This window comes from Pelodiscus sinensis, chromosome 15 (genome assembly GCF_049634645.1).
Source record: "Pelodiscus sinensis isolate JC-2024 chromosome 15, ASM4963464v1, whole genome shotgun sequence".
In the NCBI taxonomy this organism is placed as follows: Eukaryota; Metazoa; Chordata; order Testudines; family Trionychidae; genus Pelodiscus; species Pelodiscus sinensis.
This window is the reverse complement of record NC_134725.1, coordinates 405,336-425,353: the sequence shown is the minus strand read 5'-3', so window position 1 is coordinate 425,353 and position 20,018 is coordinate 405,336.

Sequence of the window (20,018 nt, the reverse complement as noted above, 5' to 3'; positions counted from 1 at the left end):
GTAGACAATGGGTTGCCCAATATTCTTCTCTCGCTAAACCGCTCCAAGAACTCACTCGGTTCTCTGTACCTGACCCTATGCCATGTCCCTCAGAGGCCGAATCTGCTTTTATTTCTCTCAAACAGAGTTTGGCTTCTGCCCCCGCCTTAGGGTTACCTGACTATTGTAAGCCCTTTACCCTTTTCTGCCACGAGCAATCTGGTTGTGCACTTGGGGTTCTTACTCAGGAGCATGGTGGCAAAAATCGTCCAGTAGCTTATTTCTCTGCCACCTTGGATCCTGTTGCCCAAGGTCTACCCCCCTGTCTGCGTGCTGTGGCTGCCGCGGCACGCCTAATTGAAATGTCTGAGTCCCTTGTCCTCCGCTCTCCTGTTTCTCTCATGGTCCCTCACTCTGTAGAAACTCTCCTGCTACAACGTAATACAGCTCACCTTTCCTCTGCCCGCCTCACTAGGTACGAACTTTTACTGCTTTCGGCTTCGCATATCACCATAAAGCGTTGTTCTCAGCTGAACCCTGCCACTCTCCTTCCTCTGTCTAATGACGGTGAACCCCACGACTGCCTTGCAACTGTCTCTGCTGTCACCGTCCCGCGCCCCGACCTTTCTGATGTCCCTGTCTCTAACTCCGACCTTGTGTTATCCACTGACGGTTCCTGCTTTAGAGATAGCCAAGGTCGTCTCCTTGCAGGATACGCTGTGGTATCACTCTCTGAAACCCTAGAAGCTGCGCCTTTACCTTCTGTCACCTCAGCACAAGTCGCTGAACTAGTTGCCCTAACCCGCGCTTGCTTTCTGGCTGAGGGACGCTCCGCCACCATTTATACTGATTCTCGATATGCTTTTGGGGTTGTACATGACTTTGGCACCCTCTGGCAAGCTCGGGGTTTCCTTACCTCTGCTGGTACCCCTATCAAGAATGGCCCCTACATTTCTGCTCTCCTGTATGCAGTTTTACTCCCATCTGCCTTAGCTATTGTTAAGTGCCCTGGCCACTCCACAGCAGATACTGATGTTGCTAAGGGTAATGCATTTGCTGATGCAGCTGCTAAACATGCTGCTGCCATAGAACCTTCCCCAGATGCGTTTCTCGGCTCCCTTTCTGTACCATCCCTTTCTGAACTTACCCTGCTCCAAGACTCAGCCCCAGAAACAGAAAAAGACTCCTGGGTCACCCAGGGTTGCTCTCTACACCCTGATTCCCTTTGGCGCTCGTCTAGTGGTGCCTTTGTGGCCCCCTTCTCGCTCTACCCAGCTTTGGCCGCCCTGCTACACGGCGTTTCGCATGTCGGAAAGGAGGGTATGATCTCTGCTGTAACTAAGGCAGGATGGTGGGCCCCCCATTTCAGCTCTTTTGCAGCTCGCCACTGTGCCGCCTGTACCACTTGCCAAAGCTACAATGTTGGCAAACCTGTAAAGGTAGCTCAAGGGTTCCGAGGCCTGCCCCAGGCACCGTTCTTGCATTGGCAGCTTGATTTTGTACAAATGCCTAAGTGTCAACGCTATGAATTCATTCTGGTTATGGTATGCTTATTTTCGGGCTGGATTGAAGCCTTTCCTTGTCGCAAAGCTGATTCACTGTCTGTTGCCAAATGTTTGTTAAATCATATTATGCCTGCCAAAGGAATTCCTGCCACTTTGTCCAGTGACCGGGGTACACATTTTACTGGACAACTTGTTCAGCACCTGGATCGTGTATTACATGTCACACACTTGCTGCACTGTCCCTACCACCCACAGAGCGCAGGTGCAGTTGAAAGACGAAATGGCATGCTAAAAAATAAGCTTGCAAAAATTTGTGACTCTACAGGGCTAAGCTGGCCAGTGGCCTTACCATTGGCCCTTATGGAAATTCGATCCACCCCATCCCAGAGACATAAATTAAGTCCTTTTGAAATTGTTATGGGGCGCCCTATGCAAACAATGGCTACCATTACTCCAGTCTCAGACTTGAACTTGACTCACAGTACACTCCTTCAGTACTGCAAGGGACTAATGCAAGCTGTAAGTCACTTCCATTCACAGGTTCGAGCCGCCTGGCCAACCGAACCCACCTCTGACGCCTGCCACACCCTCGAAACAGGTGATTGGGTCTACATACGACACCACCAACGAAAACACGCCTTGGAACCCCGGTGGAAGGGCCCGCATCAGGTGCTGCTCACTACCCAGACGGCTGTTAAGCTATCCGGCATAGCAGCATGGATACATGCTTCTCAGTGTAAGAAGGCACCATCCCCAGCAGACCAGTCATCGCCTCAGGACCACGCAGAGTCAATTTTGACTCCAGAAGAAGACGTAGAGGAACAGCCTGCAATACCTTACAACCTACGTTCACGTAAGGGTTGCCTGAAGCAGACGACAACCAAAGGCAAGGCCCAAGAAGAAGCAGCAGTGAGCCTAGCACCTGCTGCCTGGTGGACATAAAACCGTGACTGCGGTTCCCTCAGCTGAGGTTGTCAGAACCAAAAGGGTCTTGCCTCCAGCATGTCCCTTTGGTGGGGCCTGTTCCTCGGCTACTGGTGTCTTAAGGTCTGGGGAATCCACAATGACAATGACAATTCTTTTATCCACCAGCAAGTATGGATCGCTCAGACCCTTAATATCTCTAATTGCTGGGTCTGCAGCCACATCCCAGCCCACTCACAAGCTGGTGTTCCTGTCCTGGCAATCCCACTTAATTCCCCAGGCCTCACCGGAGGACCTCATCCGTTTAACAAGACATGGAACAGTAATGACACTTGGGAAGCAGTAGGAATAAATGTATCTAAATGGATAAGCGTGGTGGAGGGAAAAGGTCACTGGTGTTGGGTGTGTAATGGGACGGGGCTGAATCTGGGGAGGAGCAGTTGTCTTCAGCATATTGTAACCAATGGTGTATGGGATTATTCAAACAAGATTGAAAAATGGAGGACCGGGTATGGGGATATGAATTTTTTCTCAACCTGGGATCAAACAGGGAAATCACTCTCCTGCTCCCGCTACAGCCACCCTAGTGAGAACAGTACAATCTTTCAATGCCATGCAAATAACACCACTCCCCGTAAGGAGAATCACCGTGTGCCCTTCGGGGGATATTACTCCTCCTTTGTAGACACCTATATGGCAAAGGGGTGCAACCGACCCTTCCCGGCTTTGATAGGGCATCATTGGGTCTGTGGGACAAAGGCCTATACCACATTACCAGTTAACTGGTCAGGTATCTGTTATCCCGCCCAACTCTTCCCACAATTCCGAGTGTTAGAGTCCTTCCCACGAGAACGCCTCCGTAATTTTAGGCGAAAAAGAAGGGACTTGTCGGATGCCCAATGGTATGTGAATCACATAAGCCCTTTAACTTGGGAAGAGGCTATTGGTGGTTCCTTTATCCCACTTGGGGGAGTAATACATCATGCAAAAAGGCTTCTGAGGTTACAAGCAGTAGTTGAAATCATGACAAATGAAACTAGAGAAAGTTTAAGGGCCCTGGCCAAAGAAACGGGAGCGATCAGACAAGTGGTCCTCCAAAACCGTCAGGCATTGGATATAGTGCTGGCAGCAAAAGGAGGCACCTGTGCTCTCATTGGCAAAGAATGTTGTGTATATATACCAGACAACACCAATGATGTAATAGATCGCGCTAGCTACTTAGAGAAAATTGCATATCTTCCTCACGAAGAGCCAAGTTCCCTGTGGAAATGGCTGAGTAACTTGTTCAATTTCTCTGGCATAGGAAACTGGTTGTTTCAGGGAGCCCTGACTATCCTATTTGGGATCTTAATGATTTTTGTATGTTTTCAGTTAATCTCCTGTTGTATCCAAAACTGTGCAAAGCATATCACACAGCTAGCTACCCCTCACCAGAGTGCTAATCTGATGATTTTAAATATCACTGATGAACAGAGAGACAAAGAACGGTTAATGCAAGGAACCCAGTAATTGTTGGTCATAGGCGAAGCTTGACCAAAAGGAGGGATTGTGAAAGTAGAAAGAATTATACTGTAAGAAAAAGATGAATTGTGCTGTAATAACTGAATAAGTTGAAGGAATTCTGTTTGTCTTTTTAAGAGAAAGAAGAAAAGTATGTTAATGTTGATTGTAGGTATGCAGATCAAGGTGCTAGCCAATTTGGGCCTGAGTTTAACAGGAAAAGGAACATTAAGTGTTAGACAGGAAACAATTCCAGATAATCAGGGAGATATAGCCAGGAGATTGCTGTGTGCTTAATATTGAAATGAAGATACTTAACCACACTAATAATGTGAAGTTTTGCCACACCCTTTGATCTTGTTAACTTGGCCTTTTGACTGTATAAAATCAAGGGGTTTGAACCTTGTATGGTACTCACATTTTCTGAATGCATTTTAGCAAAGCTTTGCTGAAATAAACAGAGCAGTCTGCCAAATCTGTGAGTCCTGTCTGACTTTGACACTGGGGTCCCTCCCCCTCCAGTCACAGGCCACTCAACCAGGGCCCAGGCTTCATCTGCAGCTTTTGTAGCACAGGTCTCCTTTCAGGAAATCTGCAGGGCAGCTTCCTGATCTTTGATTCACACATTCACGGCCCATTACGCAATTGATAAATCCTCCAGGGAAGATGCAGCAGTTGGCAGAGCAGTTCTGCAGTCTGTGATTCCGAAGTCCACCCCCACCTCCATGGGGTAGTAGCTTGGGAGTCACCTGAATTGGAATCGGCATGAACAAGCACGCGAAGAAGAAAAGACAGTTACCTGTTCTCGTAACTGGTGTTCTTTGAGATGTGGTGTTCACGTCCATTCCAATACTCACCCTCCTTCCCCTCTGTCAGAGTAGCCGGCAAGAAGGAACCGAGAGAGGGGAGGGGAGGGTTGGCAGTGGTATATATGCACTGATATGGCGGCGCCACTCTAGGGATCTCCACAGCTGACCCTATGGGAGCTGCTAGGGGAAAAGTTTCCAACATTTGTGCACGCGGCACGCATACACTTGAATTGGAATGGATGTGAACAACACATCTTGAAGAACACCAGTTATGAGAACAGGTAACTGTCTTTTTTAACTACTACACCTGATGTCCCTCAGTTAGTGGAATAGAAATTAAGGGGAGAAGACCTGGGGCAGAAGGGCTGTAACTTCAGCATTCACATCCTGGGAAAATCTCTGACCTGGGAGCTGCTGAACTACCCCAAGGGGAGAATTGGTAGTCTAGTGTTCAGAATCTGCACGAAGTGCAAGCTGGTCGACATTTTGGAAGAAAAAATTAGAGGACTGGAGACCCAAGTGTCGACCTTACGCTTGATCAGAGAGGATGAAGACTTCCTCGATAGAAGGCAGCGTTTAATCCTTCAAGCACGGCAGGTGGAGGAGCCAGAGAGGGCAGTACGTGACCAAGAAGAGAACTGGCAGCATGTAACTTCTAGAAGGGGAAAAAGGCCAACATGGGAATCCCCCAATGCTATAGAGGTAAGTAATCGCTTTCAAGCTCTCTCCACAGGCTCTGCAGTGCTGAAAGCTTTGGAAGGGGCCTCACAAGGAAGAAACCAGAAGGAAACACTGTGACGGACCCAGGCGAGTCCGCACTTGCCCCGGGGCAGGGAGCGCCCCCCCCAGGACGCCGGGGGGGAACACAACCCGGGAAGGAGCGACCGGCCCCGCGCCGGGGAAGGAGGGGCCGGGAGCGGCCGCAGCAGGCGGGCGGGGAGCCCGAACGGCGCGCCGCTCAAACCGAGCCGTGCAAGGCCCACGTCAGGGCGGCACGCCCCGGCCTTGACGGCAGGGTGCGTCGGGACACCCGGGGGGGTGGAGCTGACGTCCCCAGCGTCCTCGCCCGGGCCGCTTGAAAAGCGGCCGGGCGGAACAGGCAAGGGCGGCACTCGAAAGAGCCGCCGCCGACCCAGCTACCAGGGGGAGACCCCCCCCCGTTGGAGGAGAGGAAGGACCACCCCCAAACCCGCACGACAGCAGCTGGATGGGACCGACGCTTCGGGCGGGGTAAGCGACCTCGGCGGACACACCGGCGGGGCTAAGGGGAGCGGGGAGTGGAAGGAGCCCGGGGCGGGGTCCTTCTGGCGCCCGTGGACAGGTGCGTTACGGGGATAGTCCCCACCTGTCGTGGGAGGAACCTCTCCATTGTTCCCCCACTTAGGGCCCCGGGCTGGGACCCGGTGGAGAGGGTGGGCCCGGGTCCCCCACGCCCCACTCCCTACCACGAAACCCCAACCCACGTACCCCCTGTCAGGGGGGTGAACAACCCAAGGTACAGTAGAGGGCAGAAACTGGGCCATAAGACCCTAAGGAGCCAAAGCCCCCCCACCTTCTTCCGCCCCGGCGAGGACCTTGCCTCCGTACAGGCCGCCGGGTGCTACCCCGTCCCCTCGCCCATAGCGCCCGGGCAGACTAGGACCCCGGGGCTGCCAGAGGGGAGTCGGGACGAGTCCGCTGATCCGCGGTCCGGACTCTTGGCCGGGTGATCGCACTCGAACTGCGGGTCCCCTCGCGGGGAACCCTAGACGGCGGGTCCGCCGAACCCCCCTGCCCCGCCGGGAGGGGGTGTTTGCACCCACGCGAGCCGTCACAAACACCATCTACTGGAAGGCATGGGATGTGTAGTCCTAGGGATGGGAGTTCCACGGCCACCACCCCCAAAAGAAAACGACGGGTGGTGTTGGTCGGGGACTCCCTCCTAAGAGGGACTGAGCCATCCCTCTGCCGTCCGGACCTGGCATCTCGAGAGGTGTGCTGCTTACCGGGAGCTCACATTCAGGATGTGACTGAGAGGCTTACCAAGCTGATCAAACCTTCGGATCGCTACCCCTTCCTGCTTCTCCACGTGGGAACTAATGATACGGCCAAGAATGACCTTGAGCGGGTTACTGCGGATTATGTAGTGCTGGGAAGACGGATCCAAGAATTCGGAGCACAAGTGGTGTTCTCGTCCATCCTCCCTGTTGAAGGGAAAGGACTGGGCAGGGATCGTCGAATTGAGGACGTAAATGCGTGGTTGCGCAGGTGGTGTCGCAGAGAGGGCTTTGGTTTCTTCGACCATGGGACACTGTTCCGGGCACAAGGATTGTTAGGAAGAGATGGGATCCACCTGACGAAGAGAGGAAGGAGCATCTTCGCGGGCAGGCTTGCAAACCTAGTGAGGAGGGCCTTAAACTAGGTTCGTTGGGGGATGGTGACCAAAACCCTGAGGGGAGTGGAAAAGTCGGATACCGGGAAGAAATGCAGAGAGGAAGGAGCAAGAAAGGAGGACCCCTATTTTGAATGGAGAAGATAGGGCAATCAATTGGTTACCTGAAGTGTTTGTACACTAATGCGAGAAGCCTGGGCAACAAACAGGAAGAACTGGAGGCCCTGGCCCAGTCCAAGAAATATGATTTAATTGGGATAACAGAGACTTGGTGGGATGACTCGCATGACTGGAGCGCTGTCATGGAAGGGTATAGACTGTTCAGGAAGAACAGGCAGGGGAGAAAAGGAGGAGGAGTTGCACTATATGTAAGAGAGCACTACGATTGCTCTGAACTCCAGTATAAAGAGGGAGAAAAACCTGTTGAGAGTCTATGGGTTAAGTTTAAAGGAGCAAACAGCAGTGATGTTGTGGTTGGTGTCTGCTACAGGCCACCGAATCAGGTGGATGAGGTAGATGAGGCTTTCTACGGACAACTGAGCGAAGCTTCCAGATCGCAGGCCCTGGTTCTCATGGGGGACTTTAATCACCCTGACATCTGTTGGGAAACCAATACGGCAGTACACAGGCAATCCAGGAAGTTTTTGGAGAATGTTGGGGATAACTTCTTGGTACAAGTGCTGAAGGAACCGACCAGGGGCCGTGTGCAGCTTGACCGTCTGTTCACAAACAGGGAGGAACTAAGGGGGAACTGGAGGTGAGTGACAACCTGGGAAGCAAGTGATCGTGAGATGGTAGATTTCAGGGTCCTGACCAAAGGAAGAAAAGAGAGTAGTAAAATACACACCTTGGACTTCAAAAAAGCAGATTTTGACTCCCTCAGAGATCTGATGGGCAGAATCCCCTGGGATGTTAGCATGAAGGGGAAAGGAGTCCAGGACAGCTGGCAGTATTTTAAAGAAGCCTTATTGAAGGCATAGAAAGAAACCGTCCCGACGCGTAGCAAGAGAGGCAAACATGGATTGGCTTACAGGGAAAATCCTTGGTGAACTTAAGCACAAAAAGGAAGCTTACAAAAAGTGGAAATTTGGACAAATGACCAGGGAGGGGTTTAAATGTATAGCTCGAGAATGCCGGGGGGTTATCAGGAAGGCGAAAGCGCAAATGGAATTGCGACTGGCAAAGGATGTGAAGGATAAAAAGAAAGGTTTCTACGGGCATGTTAACAAGCAGGTGATCAGAGAGGGTGTGCGGCCCCTAATGGATGAAGGAGGTAACCTAGTGACAGATGATGTGGGGAAAGCTGAAGTACTCAATGCTTTCTTTGCCTCTGTATTCACGGACAAGGTCGGCTCCTGGACTTCTGCACTAAGTGACGCAAGATGGGATGAAGATGGACAGCCCGTGGTGTGGAAAGAACAAGTTAGGAACTATTTAGAAAAGCTAAACGTACACAAATCCATGGGTCCGGACTTAATGCATCCGAGGGTACTGAGGGAGTTGGCAAATGTCATTGAGGAGCCTTTGGCCATTATCTTTGAAATGTCGTGCAGATTGGGAGAAATCCCAGATGATTGGAAAAAGGCAAATGTAGTGCCCATCTTCAAAAAAAGGGAAGAAGGATGATCCAGGGAACTATAGGCCGGTCAGTCTTCCCTTGGTTCCTGGAAAAATCATGGAAGGGATCCTTAAGGAATCCATTTTGAGGCACTTGGATGAGAGGAAAGTGATTAGGAATAGTCAGCATGGATTCACAAAGGGCAAGTCGTGCCTGATCAATCTGATTAGCTTCTATGATTAGGTAACTGGCTCGGTGGACATGGGAAAGTCAGTGGATGTGCTATACCTTGACTTTAGCAAGGCTTTTGATACGGTCTCCCACAATATTCTTGCCAGCAAGTTAAGGGAATGTGGATTGGATAAATGGACGGTAAGATGGATAGAAAGATGGCTAGAAGGCCGGGCCCAGCGGGTAGTGATCAACGGCTCGATGTCAGGATGGCGGTCGGTTTCTAGCAGCGTGCCCCAAGATTCGGTTCTAGGATCGGTTTTGTTCAATATCTTTATTAATGACCTGGATGAGGGGATGGATTGCAACCTCAGCAAGTTTGCGGATGACACTAAGCTGGGGGGAGAGGTAGATACGCTTAAGGGCAGAGATACGGTCCAGAGTGACTTAGACAAATTGGAGGAGTGGGCCACAAGAAATCTGATGAGGTTCAACAAGGACAAGTGCAGAGTCCTGCACTTGGGACGGAAGAATCCCAAGCATTGTTACAGGCTGGGGACCAACCAGTTAAGTAGTAGTTCTGCAGAAAAGGAGCTGGGGGTTACAGTGGATGAGAAGCTGGATATGAGTCAACAGTGTGCCCTTGTAGCCAAGAAGGCTAATGGCATATTAGGTTGCATTAAGAGGAGCATTGCCAGCAGATCCAGAGATGTCATTATTCCCCTTTATTCGGCTTTGGTGAGGCCACATCTGGAGTATTGTGTCCAGTTCTGGGCCCCCCACTACAAAAAGGATGTGGACGCATTGGAGAGGGTCCAGCGGAGGGCAACCAAAATGATTAGGGGGCTGGAGCATATGACTTATGAGGAGAGGCTGAGGGACTTGGGTCTGTTTAGTCTGCAGAAGCGAAGAGTGAGGGGGGATTTGATAGCAGCCTTCAACTTTCTGAAGGGAGGTTCCAAAGGGGATGGAGAGAGGCTGTTCTCAGTAGTGACAGATGGCAGAACAAGGAGCAATGGTCTCAAGTTGTGGTGGGAGAGGTCCAGGTTGGATATTAGGAAAAACTATTTCACTAGGAGAGTGGTGAAGCGCTGGAATGGGTTACCTAGGGAAGTAGTGGAGTCTCCATCCCTAGAGGTGTTTAAGTCTCGGCTTGACCAAGCCCTGGCCGGGTTGATTTAGTTGGAATTGGTCCTGCCTAGAGCAGGGGGATGGACTTGATGACCTTCTGAGGTCTCTTCCAGTTCTATGATTCTATGAATGTCACTGATGTATACTGACATCTCAACAGGATTGGAAGGATGCATTAGAACAGTGGTCCTCCAACCTTTTTATACCCAAGATCACTTTTTAAATGACAGAACAAGCCAAGATCTACCCCCTTCCTTGAAGCTCCGCCTTCTCTATTCTCCTCCTCTCCATCACTTGCTATCCCCAACCCTTGTACTGCTGTTTTTTTCCCCAATTCTTCTGTAGGAAGAGGTTTTTCCAATATTTGGCCTGTCTAGAGTGGACCAAATGTCAGAAAAACCCCTTCTTTTGGAAGCCCCCTTATTCCTCGTGGAAAGAGGAATATAGGGGTGACCGAAAGATCATGTTTGCTCTTCCACTAAAAGAAGCGGAAGAACAAATGCATCCTTGGATGCAGAAGTGTTTTTCTGGGATATCTCCAGAATCCTGAAAAACTCCTGCAGTCTAGCCGTAACCTCGCTGGGTTGAGACAGGATGTGTAGGCTTTGGGGTGGGAATGAGGGATTTGGGTGTGGGAAGGGGCGAGATGTGCAAGCTCTGGGAGGAAATTTGGATGCAGAAGGTGGATAAGGGGACACTGGCTCAGGGAGGGGGTTCCAGGCTGGGCAGTGTTGGGGTCAGATGTCGGGTTAGGGTACTAAGCAAGCCACAGTCTTCTGGATGTGAGGGTTCAGGAATTTGGGTTGGGGTATGTGAGCGGCTCAGGGCAGGGGGTTCCAGTGTATGGTAGGCTCAGATGTAGGGTCTGAGGGAAAGGGGAGTGCAGGAGTGCTATGATGCTGTGGCCAGATGGGGGCTTGGCCCCAATTTGGGGTTTGTTGGCCAGGCTTCGTTTTTAAATAAAATACTGTCAAACAAAAAGTTTCTGCATTGTCTTTATTTCTGAGAAGGGCAGGGAACTTGTTTTGAGTCCGGGGTCACTGATCCAAGAAAAGTCAGTTGGGGCCACACAAGTGAGATGCAAAAAAACCCTCCTCCAACCCCTCTCCTAAGCTTCACTAATGTGGCCCCAACTGTGTTGGTGGGAGCTGGGGACATAGTACTGGGGAAGGGTGCTAGTGGGTGCTTTGGCAGGGGACAGGGTGCCAGTGGGGACAGAGTTCTGTGGCTCGGGACAGGGGAGTGGGGACAGAGTTCTGTGGCTGGGGAGAGGGGAGTGGGCGCTGGGGAGAGGGGGCGGGGTGCCAGTGGAGGCAGAGTCCCCTGCATCTGCCTCCTCCCAGGATTCCCTCTCCCCTGCAGAGGGAAGCCAGCGTGTGCCTCCTCCGGGCCCAACCCCACCCCCCCGCGGCACAGGGAAATCCTGTGCCTGCCTGCCCCGGGGCCAACCACCCCCGCGGCGCAGGGAAACCCCGTGTGTGCCTGTCCTGGAGCCGAAACACCCCTCCCCCCGTAGCACAGGGAAACCCCACGCGCGCCTGCCCCAGGGCCAACTCACCCCTCCTGCACCAGTACAGGGAAGTCGCCATGCTCCTCCTCCGGGGCCGATGCCCCCTTCCGCAGCGCGCCCAGCAGAGCAGCCAGCGCACTTCCGGAATCCCCAGAAGTGGCACGAAGCTGCGGGACTTCCATCCACCTGCGGGAAGCCGGCGCTACCTCCATTTTCGCTGGAGGTAGATGTGACGGCGCGTCGGGGTTCCCCCGACTCCTGCACCCCCATAGTTGCACGAACAGACTACACCAGCCAGTAGAATAGAGGGAGTTTATTGCTTCTCTAGGATACAGCACAGCACAGATGTAATCTGGTTACAGGGCCAGGCCTAGGATGCCTCAGCCCCCCTTGAGATGGGGGAGACTGGGCCCCTAAATCCCAGCCCCTTGCTGTGACGGACCGGGTCGTGTCTGGGCACAACTGAGGGCGTCCGCTCGGGGCGAATTGCTCAAATCCAGGGCTCCTTACAGCCCCCGACCGGTGACCTTTCCAAACAGGCCACAAACCAGTCCCACAGAGCGCTTCAGCTGCCTGCCTGAAGCCTCACAAGCAAAACCCCTCCGACACCCCAGCAATATCCGTGCCCCAGATGGCCCTGGGCCTATACACAGGTGGGGGGTCTTAGCACCCAATCCCACCTACCCCGAACAAGTTCTGTCCGGTTCCAAGAAACCAGCCACAGATCCCTGGTCAATTTACCCTCTGGACCTTGCCCATAAATCACGCTGGGCCAATCCTTTAGAATCTATATCTAAAGGTTTATTATTACAAGAAAGAAAAGCATGAGAGTAAGGTTATTAAAGTACAGTACGTTACATGCACCGAATCTCCCAGTTCTCGATGCAGGCTCTAGCAGAGATGTTGCAGCTGCTGGTTTAAAAGTTCTTATTGCACATCCTGAGATCAGGATGGGTCCACAGGTCTTCCGGGCTCTTCAATCCCTGCAGTGCTGCCTCTGGGATGAAGTGCTGAGCTGAGAACAAAATGGCATCGACCGCATGGCCTCTTTATACCTCCTTCCTGGCCTCTTCTTGTATGCAGCAAGTCACCTGGTCAGAGGCCAATCTCTATGTTCCCTGCTGGCTGCCCTCAGGTGACAAACCCCATTCTTTGGGTGTGTCCATAGCCTATTGAGAGCCATTGTTCCACAGGGCTTTGCTACTCAGCCTGTCCATAGCAATGCTTAACCACATTCAGAGAAATATTCAGCTTCCACACAGATTACAGATTCCTACCTACACACACAGACATTATACACTCACATAAATAGCGTACATAAGATTAACAAACAATAAACTCCCATTCAATACCCCACATGGCTCCCTTTCATACCAATTTCTGGGGCCAACACCCCCACCTAGGGGTGCAGCAGCGATCTGGCTGCTTCCCTCCAATTCAGTAATGTGACACTTGCTTAGGCTGCTTCCTCTATGATACCAGACAGAAACTGCCCAACTTCCAGCCCTGCCCCCCAGCCAGGGGCTGCCCTCCGCCTTCCTCCCTTTGTTCCTCTCCTTGGGTATGTCTACACTACAAATTTAATTCGAACTAACAGCCGTTAGTTCGAATTAACTTTAATAGGGGCTACACATACAAACTGCTAGTTCGAATTTAAATGGAACTAGCGGAGCGCTTAATTCGAACTAGATAAATCTCATTCTACGAGGACTAAGCCTAATTGGAATTAAGTAGTTCAAATTAAGGACTGTGTAGCCCCTTAATTCGAACTAGTGGGAGGCTAGCCCTCCCCAGCTTTCCCTGGTGGCCACTCTGGGCCAAACCAGGGAAACTCTTCTGCCCCCCTCCCGGCCCCGGACCCCTTAAAGGGCCACGGTCTGGCTACGGTGCTTGTGCCAGTTGCAAGCCTGCCAGCACCCAGCCAGCAGACCCTGCACCTGGCACGGCATGAACCAGCCACCCGCTGCCACCCAGCCCTCCGCCTCTTCCCAGGACCAGGCTGGCGGCTCCCAGGAGCCTGCCTGGGGCCACAACAGGCAGGCGCCCGCCTGGTGTAGTGCGGAGATTGTGGACCTCATCCAGGTTTGGGGGGAGGCCTCCAACGTCCACAATCTCCACACTAGGCACAGGAATGCGGCCGTCTAGGGCAGGATAGCTGCCAGCCTGGCCACCAAAGGCCACATGCAAACCCAGGAGCAGGTTTGCATGAAAATCAAGTTGGTCCAGTGAGACCCCCGACCCTGAGCATAGAACATAAGAACGGCCGTAGTGGGTCAGACCAAAGGTCCATCTAGCCCAGTGTCCTGTCTGCCTACAGTGGCCAACACTAGGTACCCCAGAAAGGGTGGACTGAAGACAATGACCAAGCAATTTGTCTCGTGCCATCCATCTCCAGCCTTCCACAAACAGAGGCCAGGGACACCATTTCTACCCCCTGGCTAATAGCACTCCATGGACCCAACCTCCATGAATTTATCTAACTTCTCTTTAAACGCTGTTATAGTTCTAGCCTTCACAGCCTCCTGTGGCAAGGAGTTCTACAGGTTGACTATGCGCTGTGTGAAGAAGAACTTTCTTTTATTAGTTTGAAGCCTGCTACCCATTCATTTCATTTGGTGTCCTCTAGTCCTTCTATTATGGGAACTAATGAAGAACTTTTCTTTATTCACCCTCTCCACACCACTCATGATTTTATAGACCTGTATCATATCCCCCCTCAGTCTCCTCTTTTCTAAGCTGAAAAGTCCCAGTCTCTTTAGCCTCTCTTCATATGGGACCCGTTCCAAACCACTAATCATTTTAGTTGCCCTTTTCTGAACCCTTTCCAAGGCCAAAATAGCTTTTGTGAGGTGAGGAGACCACATCTGTACACAGTACTGAAGATGTGGGCGTACCATAGTTTTATACTTCCCCTCCTCCTTCTTCCCCTGGCTTCCCCCTTCCAGCTCCCTCCTCCCAGGTTTCCCCCTCCCCTCTTCCACCCTCTCTCTTCCCCTCTCCCACCTCCTTTTCCCAGTCTCCCCAGAGGTTAATCCCCTGCCCCCAGTTTTGTTCAATAAAGAGAGTTTCTATTTTTGAACACACGTGTCCTTTATTCTGTACATCAGGAAGGGGGGCTAGGGAGGGGTAAGTGGAAGGGGGTGAGGGAGGAATGGGGTACGAGCCCCCGATGGGGAGGACTGGGGTGGCTCTGCGGGCTCCTCGGGGTGGAAGCTCTCCTGCAGGGCCTCCTGGATCCTGACAGCCCCCCGATGGCAGCCTGCAGTAAGTGCAGCCGGGCTGATGGCCGAGTGCTGTGATGTGCTGAGTGTGGGCACTCAGGGCACTCCAAGACAGGACTGCTTTGCTGTCCCTCATCGAGGTAGACAAGCAAGCGGGGAACCCTGAGAACTGTCTGTCCGGGGTGGGGGTAGGGTCCCTTTAAGCACAGCCCTCGGCTAGCCTGAGGCAGCAGCTCCACACTCTAAGTCCTCCTCTGATGCCCTGCCGGCACTGCTTCCGGCCAGTCTTAACTTCGGTTCAGGGTCCACTCAATGTGGACATGCAATTTCGAATTCGCAAAACGCTAATTTGAATTAGTTTTTAGGTCTAGATGCGCTAGATCGAATTAGCTTATTTCAAATTAACTAATTCGAACTAAGTTAGTTCGAATTAGTGCTGTAGTGTAGACATATCCTCACTTGCGCCCGCACCCCTCTCTAGGTATAGCCTCATGACCCTGCCTTATGTGATCAGTTATAGTTTGCTAGTCCTAACATTTGTAATCGGATTTAAGTTAGATTTAATATTGTAACTGTTTTGTTTGTCTCCCCTTGTATGGTAACTACCTAGAAATAAATAACTTTAATTGTTAAGCTGGTTGCTTCTCTCTCTTTCTTTCTCTTTCGCTCACTCTTCCTCAAGCTAAATGTAAGGGGACTGTTAGCCCCTTACTAAAACTCTGTGGGAGTTTTTGGTTCGCCAGCTCCCAGTGTCAAAAGGGGAAGGGTCCATGAGAAATCAAGGCCCTGAGGGTGTGTCTAGACTACAGAGTTTTGTCGACAAAAGTGGACTTTTGTCGACAAAACTATACCTGCATCTACACTGCCGCTGAGTTCTGTTGACATAACGTCGACAGAACTCAGCAGTTTTGTCGACGCTGGTAAACCTCATTTTACGAGGCATAACGCCTTCTGTCGACAGAGTTCTGTCGACAGAAGGTGTTATTGCATCTAGGGTTGTGTCTAGACTACAGGGTTTTGTCGACAAAGCGGCTTGCTTTGTCGACAGAACTGAATGTAGTCTAGACGCTCTTTGTCGACAGAAGCTTTGTCGACAGTATCTGTTGACAAAACTTCTGTCGACAAAAGCCTGTAGTCTAGACATACCCTGAGACTGACAGACCCCAGAGACAATGGAAAGCAGCCAACACTTCAGCTCGGCCTGATTGACAGGTTGGACAGGCCAGTGAGGAAAGTGAGAGGCCAGGCCCCGTCCTCTCTGTGAGCTGGGATTTTTCTGGGTCTCTCTGAGCAAGGAGAGAGCTGAGAGACAGCTAAGAGGAGCAAGCTGTGTGGAGAAGAAGTCCTGCAGCAACAGAGCCAGGCACACACAGCCCAAGGAGCGCAGACCCTGTGTTGAGCAGCAGACTGGCAGTGCTCAGAGAGCCAAAAGGGACAGAGAAGCAACGCAAGGAGCTGGAGACTGGCAAAGCAGCACAGCCTGCAGTTGGGTGTGGTGAGCAGCTGGGACCAGCAAAGTGCGGGGAGAGGCTCTGAGCAGGGAGATATCACCAGCCAAGAGGCCCAGCAGGCCAGACTGGGAGAGGAGTCTGGCCACTTAGAGCTTGAGGCTGTGTGGTCACTGCCAGAGCTAGCGTGTCCAGCCTGCAGCCCCCTGCAGCACATCCAGGGCCTCTAAGGGGCCTATAAGGAAGAGACTGTGAACTGTCCTTACACTCTGCAGGCTGCTGTTTTGATGTCCCCGTGCTACAGAGCAGGGCTGTGTGTTCTCATTTAACCAGTCTCATTTTTTCTTATTCTTTTCTCTTTAATCAGTTGATGTTTAATAAATTGTATTTGCTTTGAACCTTCTGAAATGATCACTGGGCCAAGAAGGCCTGCAGTGTGAGGAGAGCACCTCGGAGTGGGGACACCCTAACTCCTGCCCCTAGTGACTACAAGGTCGGGGATTAAGCCCCAGGAAACCTGGGTCCAGCCTTGTTGGGGTTTCGAGGACTCTGCCACTTAGGAGAGTGGAGGGGGAGCCCTCAGGATCAGGGGAGCCGTGGGGTAAAGGAAGTGGGAGCAGGGACTCAGATTCTTTCGCTGGTCCATTTCACCAGGGTGGTATAGAAGCCAGGAAAGTTCCCCACAATAGCGGGACCATTCCCCCGCTTACATAAAGATCCCTGTAGCGCCCAAAAATCCTGTGGGGTATGTGTGATGGACCCACCCCCCCCCCCCCATGCTTTATGAAATGGACTTATGGACATGAATACATAACTCAAAAGTGTTTTGAGCACATTATTTCATGTAACCCATCAATCTTCATGTCACGATCTGCTGGTTCTGTTTATCTCACTTTGATGTATGTACCATGTGTGTGTGTAAAATTAGACCTATGGAGTGGGGAATACTTTGTGGGTTTGAAATGTGTGAATGGGAGACATGGAGGGTTTTACCTTCAAAGTCTTGATGAGCAACTGTTAAACTGTCCCTTTTGTCCTTAAGTCTGAGCAGTGGTTGGTAGGGAGGGGCCTCAATTCCTTAACAAAAAGAATAGGAAAGCAGGGGCCTGGGTCTTTTGGCTGGGCTGCACCTGAAGGAAAGAGCCAAAGACCCTAGGGTAGAGAGACAGCCCTGGTTTGGAGGGACAGTTGGAAGAGAGGTTTTATGGTGAATGTGCAGAGTTTGTACTGAGGTTTCAGTGTAGAATTAGCCAAGCGTTTTTGTTTCTTTTGATTTGTAACCTACTTTGCTCTGCCTGGTCTCACTTATTACCACTTAAATCCTACTGCTTGTACTTCATAAAATCATTTTTATTTTCTGTCAAACCCAGTGTAAATTATTTTTACCTGGGGGGCAACCAGCGTGCACATTCCCCCTTCCATTGCTAAAGGGGGCTTACCTAATTCTTCGGGGTCTGATCCCATCTGGGGAGTGCTCTCTCAGGAGGCTGGGCCCTAAACTGCACTCTCCTTGGACCTGAAGAGGTTCAGTGTCTATGCTGCTTCTCCGTGGGGGCAGGGACCTCAGCTCGGGGCCTTGGCTGGTGGAGACCAGCGGTGAGGAGCCCCAGAGAGCGGGAAGGCGAGTGGCAGTGGCCGCGTCAGCACCCTGGGAAGCACCCCCAAGGGGTCATCTGTGACCGCACTCCATCACAGTGTGCTCATCAAGTAGGTTACTAGCAGAATGACTGTGCTGTGAAAGTGGGAATAGGGACGTGCTGAACCTGGGGGCATATGAGGATGGCAGCTTAAAGTGCTGTTAATCCAGCCCACTGAGTCCAAAGGCACATGAGGGTCACAGCTTGGCATGGCTGTTAAACCCAGCCAGCTGAGAGAGGTCAGCTTGTGAGCGCTGATTACCCAGTCCTCTCAGATGTGCTCTGTTAGTGGGTGTGAGTGTCTGTGTCTGGGGTGGGAAGAACCCCGTCCTGGGGCACATAGTTCCTGCAGGAGAGCTCCAGTGGGAGGGGGAGTTGGCAGCAGGGAGAATACAGCTCCATATGAGAGCACAAGCAGCACACTGAGGCTTTGTCTACACTGCCAGTTTTTGTGGCAGAAAAGATACTAATGAGCAGGGCTCGACAAATTAGTCAATCTATTTGCCCGGGGCGAGTAGATTTTAAGCCGGCACGGTGCCGCAGCGTGATAAGCGCATGTGCAGCGTTCCAAACCGCGCAGCTGGCGAGCAGGGCTCGCCGCCGCTTGTCAGACCCTGCTAATGAGAGACTCATCAGCATAACACGCGATCTCATTAGCATATTTTCTGCTGTTTCTTTTTGCGCAAAAAGAAGCAGTGTGGACATGGGGTTTTTGCACAAAAAACACACATCCACACTGCTTCTTTTTGCACAAAAACCCCTTGCGCAAAAAGAAACAGCAGAAAATACACTCATGAGATCGCAAGTTATGCTAATGAGTCCCTTATTAGCATATTTTCTGCCACAAAAAGTGGCGGTGTAGATAAAGCCTGAGGTAGTGTCTACACAGCAGCATTATTCTGAAATAATGTGAGCGTCTGCACAGCAATTCCATTATTTCGAAATAATTTCAAAATAACGGATGGCTTATTCTGACTTCTGTAAACCTCATTCTATGAGGAATACAGAAGAGTCTCTGATTTTCCGACCTTTGCTTATCTGACATTCCATTTTATCCGACATGCCGCCCGCCAATGTGACGAATAAGAATGCAGCATGTACAACAGCCAATCACAATCAGCACCACACACCCACACCACGCGATGCTATGTTGTGTACATTACATACCTAGTGTGCTTTTGTTAGCGATTGTGATTACATGAGTGCAGTCATGCTTTTGTTTGATGACGCCAGTACTCTTATAAAGTAGACTGAAATTTCTTTATCAGCATTGCAAGTGAAAAGAGAAAGAAAGTAGTTGTTTCAATGGAACAAAAACTTGAAGCCTGACAAAGACTAGATGAAGACGAAACTATGCAAAAATATGGCGTGGGGCGTGTTACTGTTAGCGATTGGAAGAGAAAAAGAAATGAAATTGAAAAAAGGTGCTCTGATGACCTTCATTTGAAGCCCTGAAAGAAAGACGATGAAAAAAAATGAGAGTACGAAAAGGTGAGTGAAGCTTTATTTTTGTGGCTCACACAGCAAAGACAAAACAGCATGCCAATAACTGGACCTATTCTACAAGAAAAAGCGCTGGCATTTCACAAAAAATTTAATGAAGGAGAAGCTGACTTCACAGCTAGTACAAGCCGGCTAGATCGTTGGAAAAAACGTTATGAAGTGAGGCAGCTCAACATCTGCGGAGAAAAAAATATCAGCAGTTTCAGAATCAGTTATTAAATTTAGAGAACATTTTCTGTCTCTTGTAAATAATGAAGGGTTATTGCATGAACAGATACAGAATTGTGATGAAACGGGCCTAAATTTTTAAATGCTTCCATCAAAAACTCTGGCTTCCCATGAAGAAACTTCAGATCCTGGCTATAAAAGAAGCAAAGAAAGAGTAACCATTCTTGCCTGCAGTAACGCCTCAGGTAACCATAAATTCAAACTTGCTTTAATAGGAAAATCCAAAAATCCACATGCTTTCAAAAAATATAGCTCCTACAGCACTGCCAGTTTGGTATAGCAACCAAAAGAGCGCATGGATGAACTCTGAAATTTTTCGAAGCTGGTTTTATAATTAATTCGTTCCTTCAGTAGAAAGATTCTTGAATTCAAAAAACCTAGAAAGGAAAGCTATTTTGGTTATTGATAATGCGCCATCTCATCCTAACGCAGATGAACTGAAGGCTGGGGACATAAGAGTAATTAATTCTTTTACCACCAAATGTCACCTCATTGTGCCAACCTATGGCCCAGGGTGTTATTG